This window comes from Carassius gibelio, chromosome B1 (genome assembly GCF_023724105.1).
Source record: "Carassius gibelio isolate Cgi1373 ecotype wild population from Czech Republic chromosome B1, carGib1.2-hapl.c, whole genome shotgun sequence".
NCBI lineage: Eukaryota > Metazoa > Chordata > Actinopteri > Cypriniformes > Cyprinidae > Carassius > Carassius gibelio.
Genome location: NC_068396.1, coordinates 2,697,138 through 2,704,322, shown reverse-complemented (window position 1 = coordinate 2,704,322; position 7,185 = coordinate 2,697,138).

The window sequence follows — 7,185 nt, the reverse complement described above, 5'->3', positions numbered from 1 at the left end:
TTTTTTTTTTTTTTTTTTCAACCTTCCGGAGATCTTTGTGATGCTCTCCATTGTTCAAAATGATACTTGAAGGCTTCAGGACTCATTTGGCTTCTCTGTGGCTGAGAATGGCCAACACTTGGCTTTTAATTAAGCTGGAGTCTTATAACAATAGTGTATTTTAAAATAGTTTCTTTTGACATTTGTAAGTTTGTTGAGACCCCCTAGCGGTTGGGAATCACCAAGTATAACGTTATCTTCCCGTTTTAATTCACAGCTATGGCTACAAAATATTTTGATAATACAAACCAGGGGCATCCCAGCTAACAAAAATGTTTTCTAATAACGTTTTGCTAACGTTCCCATTAGGTTGTGAAAATTGTATTTCTCAATGTTCGCTGAACATTCTAAACATCCATTAAAATAAATACAATGTTATGTTTTCTATTGCATATGCAAACAGTCGTTTTACCATTTTGCAAACATTCTGGGAATGTTACTTTTTGAATGTTACATTTCTCTGAACATTCTGAAAAAGTAGCAACATTTAAAAAAAAGTCCAAAATCAAATATTTCTGAAATAAAAGTTAGATGAGCAATGAATAAAGGTCCAGATTACTTGAATGAATGAACACTATTCATTTTTACTGGAACATTTTTGTATAACTTTGAGAGAATGTTCCCTGTAAGATGGGATATCAGTTATTATAGGGGAATACTGACAGAATACTGACATTTTCAAGAGTGCACATCTGTCAAAAATACTTGCTTTTTACTGAATATTGAAGTCTGCAGTTGTCTGCTGAAAGATTGTGTCCTCATGATCGAAAACAGGGCACAAAAACACTTCACGAGCAGATTTTCATCCTCGTTTAAAAGTGAATTTAAGAAGCCTGAGCTGAGCTGCCCTAAATTTTGACTCTGAATTGTGCAATAATATTATAGTTTTTATTGATGTTCAAGTTCAGATAAGTCATGGTAAGATACTGACCGTGATATTTTGTAAAAAAAAAATACAATAATGCCCATATTCATGCACTCCATGTTGAACGTTAAGGCTTGAGAGCCCCTTGAAATTGTCATTCATTGTATTTGGTCCTTTTGTGGTACAGCTACTGTTTGCCTAAGGGCTTTTCTCAAGAGCCGTTCTTTGTGATTCCTCACACAACATCACGGATATAAAAACATTGTGTCTTCATTGCGTGTTCACGCTCAGTGTTTTTGAGGTCTGGGCTCTCGGCGCAGTGAATTATGCGCTCTGCGGCGTGGATGCAGCTATCGTGTGCTATGTTAAGTGCCATAATTAAGAGATTTCTCTGAGTTGCGGTGAAGAATCTCAGTGGTGGGAGTATTAAAAGATTTATGTGGAGAGTGTACGTCTGAAGTGCATCTCCACTGAGATCCGTGCACACTGGGGGACGGAAAAAAAGACAGCTGGAGTAATGGTCATGCTTGTACAAACACGTACACTTGCAGATGCATGCATGCTCTCAATATGAAAGCAGACCAGAGTAACCTTTATTTACCTCTGTGTTTGGGGGAAGTAGCCACACTCCAGCATCAAAACTGTTCAAAGGAATAAGAAATGTACGGTAAAATAGTATGTTTTTGGAATAGTATGTCACTTGCTCTCCAATGGATGCTCTGCAGTGAATGGGTGCCGTTAGAATAAGAGTCCAAACAGCTGATAAAAACATCAACAGTCCATCAGTTAAGACAAAAACTGAAACAAATCCATCAAGATGCTTTTAACTTTGAACCGTTGCTTCCATTTCCAATAGTCCAAATGTGTTCTGGTCTGAATCAGGAGAGAAATCTGCACAGATCAAGCACCTTTGAAAAGCCAAAACAGCTCTAAACAAATATGTCGGTGGATTTTGAGGTAAGAGACAACATATGTTTTTTTGTTTACTGGAGTAAGCACTTTTATGGACTCATATTTTAGTTTAGATTTTAGATTTTTTTTCTTGCAAAAAGTTTTTGTTTCACTTCAGTTGATGACCTGGATTGGTGTGGATTATTGTGATGTTTTAATCAGCTGTTTGGACTCTCGATCTGACGGCACCCATTCACCGCAGAGCATCCATTGATGAGACACTGATGCAATGCTACATTTCCTCAAACTCATCCTAATCTCAGATGAGCACATTTTCAGCAATTTTGAGTTTTTTTGGGTGAATTATTTCTCTAAGGTAGTCTAGTCAGTTAACTTCACAAATAATTACAGACAAATGGAGTAACACATTGAACTCAATCTTGATGTAGAAAGACTAAAATATTATTTTATTTCCTTGTTTTTATTACTTCGCGTGATAATTGACTTCACAAACAACACTAATAAATATAGATGTAACTGTCCATTACACTAGTGGAACCACTAACATTTTGTACAGAATCCTGCATGTGGTCTGTATTCTGTAAAAGACAAAGCATCGTTTGATTAATGAGCGGAAGAAAGGACGTATAGATATAAACCCTTGAAAACAGAACTATATCAAGCTCCTCCCTCCCTGGGGAAATATACATGAGAAAAATCATTTTAAAGTGCAGTTGTATTCAGCAGGTTTCAGAGCTGCATAAAGTGGTAATTTCAATGATGTAGATGCTGCATTCATATAATAATATACTTTGATTCCCACGAGCCACAGAATCAGGGCAGATTTGCATAGATTCTGCTCATAAAATACAGGTAATCCTGAGAACAGTTCACATGTTAACACCCAGCTTTTATGACTAGCAACTTCTAGTACTTCCAGATAAAGAGATTTTTCATCTAAAAATGAAAGATGAAATCCTTCAAATACAAAGTTTGTGTAGAAGTTGCATTTTCTTATTACATTTATGCATTTAACAGATGCATTTATCCAAAGCCATAAAGGAGGAGCCATAAACCTTTAGTCACAAAGCCAACAATCAGAAATATTACATTTCCCATATATTGCATAATACTGGTAAATAAAACAAAATGCTTACAGACATTATAAATATGTACTTTACTTTCCCAAATGTAATGGTATGCAGAACAAGAAGAGAAAATAAATAAATAAATAGATAAATAAATTATATGCAGCATTCGTTATAAACAACATTTATTATAAACACCAAACGTAAATGAATTTAAAGCAAAAAACACTTTACAGTGGCAAACTATGTTCAAGTTGAATGTTATGAGAAACCCATGGGATAAAACAGTTCTGTATGAATGCACTGACCATGCATTTCTAATTTGCCAACAATTTATTTGTTGTGTTGGATGACATTTACTGATTTGTTGTCGAATCAGCATGTCGAATTTGAAAGAAAGAAAGAAAAATAAAGAAACAAAGAAAAAAAAAGATTTCTCAGATTTGGAGAAATGTAGCACTGCTTCAGTGTATGTGCAGTGAATGGGTGCCGTCAGAATGAGAGTCCAAACAGCTGATAAAAGCATCACTAAACCGGTGAACATCTGGAGAAGACAAAAGATGAAACAAATCCAGCATTAAAATGCTTTTAACTAAAATACAGAGTCTATAATCCATAATAACACTTCCTTCAGTGAAAAAGTGTCTGAATCAGGAGAGAAATCTGCACAGATCAAGCAGCGTTTAAACAGATCTAAACAAATATGTGTCTGGATTTTGCTGTTAGAGACAACAAGAGATGCACTTTTTCACTGGAGGAAATGGATTACAGACTCATAATTAAGTTTAAAACATCTTGATGAATTTGTTTCAGTTTTGGCTTCACTGAATGTTCACTGATGGACTGGAGTGCTGTGGATTATTGTGATGTTTTTATCAGACTCTCATTCTGACGGCACCCATTCACTGCAGAGACACTGATGCAATGCTACATTTCTCCAAACCTGATATACAGAGCAAATCATCATTTAACTCTCTTTTCAATTCCATGTACATTCATGCCTTTTATCCAGAACATTGTGTTCATGTCCAACACCAGAACTCAGAACGAGTTTACAAAATCTGTGTGATTGTGAATAAAAGCTGATGTGAATTTTCCTAAACGTACAGGAACCGATGTTTGGATTTAGAAATCAGAATGGTGTTTTATCTCAATGAGCGTCTCTGCTGTGAATGGTTGCTATCTCCTGCGTTTCATGTGCACCATCCCAGTGACTCATCAAGGCTTCGGTTTCCTCTCGTGGCGCTGAGAGCAGGATGAAACACAATCTCTTCGCAGGCAGCTGTGAGTGGGCGTCCAGCGAGCTTTCAGAGAAACACAGACTGTCAGTCTCTCAAGACTTTTCTCACATCCTCAGTCGTGCTGCGTCTCGGTCACTCCCCACGGGAAAGAACAATCACTAATCAGATCTCTCCACCATCTCGCTTGTTTCTCCCAGACAGCGCTTCGGTCATTTGGAGAGCGTTTGAGTAGCGTCAAGTCTTTAGCTTGAGAAGAAACACCTCTGTAATCTCAGAAGTCTGAAGAGATCTCGACAGTGTCTCCAAGCTACAGTAACCTGCAATCAAAAGTCAGAGTTATAAGATCAGTCTGAGTCCAAGGCATGAGTGAATTGTGCATTCAGGAACATGCTGTGACTCCATTCAGGCTGAAAGTCTCTTCTGGATGACCCAGTTTGATTCTTCATGCAATAATAATAATATATATATCTGAAATAATATCAGATTTTTTTAAGCTTAATCTTAAATGTATAGAGAGAGGCATTAGATGAATCTCATAAAAACCTGTTGACAACATTTGTGGGTCACATTTCACTCCAAAATCAAAAGACGTATTAAAAAGGTATTAATAATAATAGTAGTAGTAGTAACAATGTATGCATTATTATTATTTTTAGCAAAAGATGTTTTAAAATTAATTACTACTACTACTACTTATTTTGCACAAAGAAAATGTGTCTAAGTTATATTTTTTTCTTGTATGAAGGCATTGTTTTCTTGACAATTGCCATCATTAAAATGAAGTCAGTCAATCAATTCATCAATAAAATCACTTTGCATCAATTATCTTTATTGTAATGTAATAAAAGTACATATTTCAATTGTATTTAGATATTGTATTTGTGTTTGTTTTGCTTGTTTTTGCTGTTTTTTCTAAATTTACTGTAATGTAGTAAAATAAAAAAAATGCTAAAAATGAACACATTATGACAATAACAAAGTCAAAAGTAAATAGATGCGTTAAGTAGATGCGATAATTTAGGGAAGAAGCTAAAAGTTTGTTTTTGTTATTTACCAGAAGTGCTTAACGTCATGCAAAGCTATTAGTTTCAAACCTTTTTTAGGTTCTTTTATCTGAAAGTGCTTATTTATCTTAAAGTGTTTCATTAGTCAAACGAAGCATCTTCATTGGGTTTCATCGTGGAGATAAATAGTGAGACTCAGTGATAACAACAATAACTGCAGTAGGTCGACAGTAATGAGGCCTTTGTAGAATAATCATTGATTACCTCTGAAATTAATCATGCTGCTAGAGCTCCATAGGTGGCCATGTGAGAATGGATTATATTAGAAACAGCAGATGAATGCCACGCATATACGATATATCCCATCTGTTAGAAACGCCATTACACACATGCATTCAAATAAACATCTTTATCTGTATAGCTTCCTCTGCTTTTGAGATGGACAGAATTACCAAAATTTCATGCAGCTAATAAAACCATTGAGTGCTGAAATTGTTCTTCTGTTGTTTTGTTATTTATATTGGCATTGCATATCGCCACCTACTGTGCATTCATGAAAGTGCCCGATGAAAATCAGTTGAGGTTTTAGTGCGATGTTTGGTGTCTGATTCTGAACATTTGGCTTGTTTAATTATTGGGCATCGTGGATATTTATTTGCCTTTTTCTAGTGATGCATTATTGAGCTTTGATATTTGCTGTTTGTCTTGAGCGTGAAATGCCAGCTCATGTCTTGTAATAAAGCTTGTCATGTTATTAAATTAATTGCATTTGGCCTCACCAGACCTCAAGATGCTTGAACCAGTGTTGCATAAAGGTTTTGTTTTTTGTTTTTGTGCAAAAATGGCACATGGCCATCGACAGCAACAATTCGTGTGTTTCTTGTCATCAAACACTGGGAAGGTTTTTGCAATCATTTCATCAGTCCAAATGAATTCATTTAATTTGCAAAGTCCACAAATATGTCACTAATGGATGTACAGTAATTTGAATATTTTTCTTACCTCGTTGACATATCTTACATAAAATCAGTTTTTCTTGTGCATTTTTCTCATACAGTCAGTTTTTTTAATCTGATTGAAATAGTAGTCAGATTCAAAAACTAACGTTGCTCAAATTGAGCTTTCTAACAGATCCACACACTGCTTTCGAATTGATAGAAATTTGATTTATATTGACTGAGATGTTTAAATTGAAGTATTTCAAATCCAATTAAGCGATAAAAATCCAGTTTGATTTCATGCCTAATTAAAAATCCCAAATATTTTTAATTAGGCATGAAAAAAAGACCTTGCAATCTATAATCAACATATGACTTACTTGATACCTATGAAGTATTCATGCAAAAAAAAAATACAAATAATAATAATATAAATCTTAAGCTCAGAATTTTTAAATGGATATCAATGTAAGAGTATTAGAAATAGAATTAGTGATTAAAACAGATCCAATGTGTTTTTTTTCAAAATCATTTCAATTTCTTATTTTTTTTTACTTTCGCATTTGCATCCGTTGACTCATGAAAATCTCTGAGAAGCAGGTCCAGTTGTAAAATCTGATTTCAGTAGTCGTATTCCTGTTTGATTTCAAGCTGAACAACACAATTCTGTGAAAAACAAGGGAAGCGTTCTTTGATGGAGGTGAAGGTTTGTGTATGTTTCTCTTTTTACTCTAAAATGAACAGAAATGTGCCTCTAGGAGTTTGAGCTTCACTTGATTGCTCGTGTTTCGCTGCGGTACAGAGCATGGATGTGTTGTTGTTCTGCGTAGAGTGGCCTTTCATGAGGATGAAGGGACACATAAGACAGAGACGTCACGTCAAAACAAGACGATCTCACGAGACACGGACTGAGACTGGTCTTCAAACGCAAACTCAGTGTTCACGCTCATTCCTCATGGATGTGGATCTCTCTCCATCTGTCTCTCTTTCTGTGTCTGTCTCTTCACAGAAGCAGGTTTTATTGCTCAGAAGTTGCTCTTTTATAGCTCGAAAGATTTCCCTGATGAAAAGACCAGCATATGTTGTGTTTTGGATATGAAGCTTTTTACCCAGCAAATC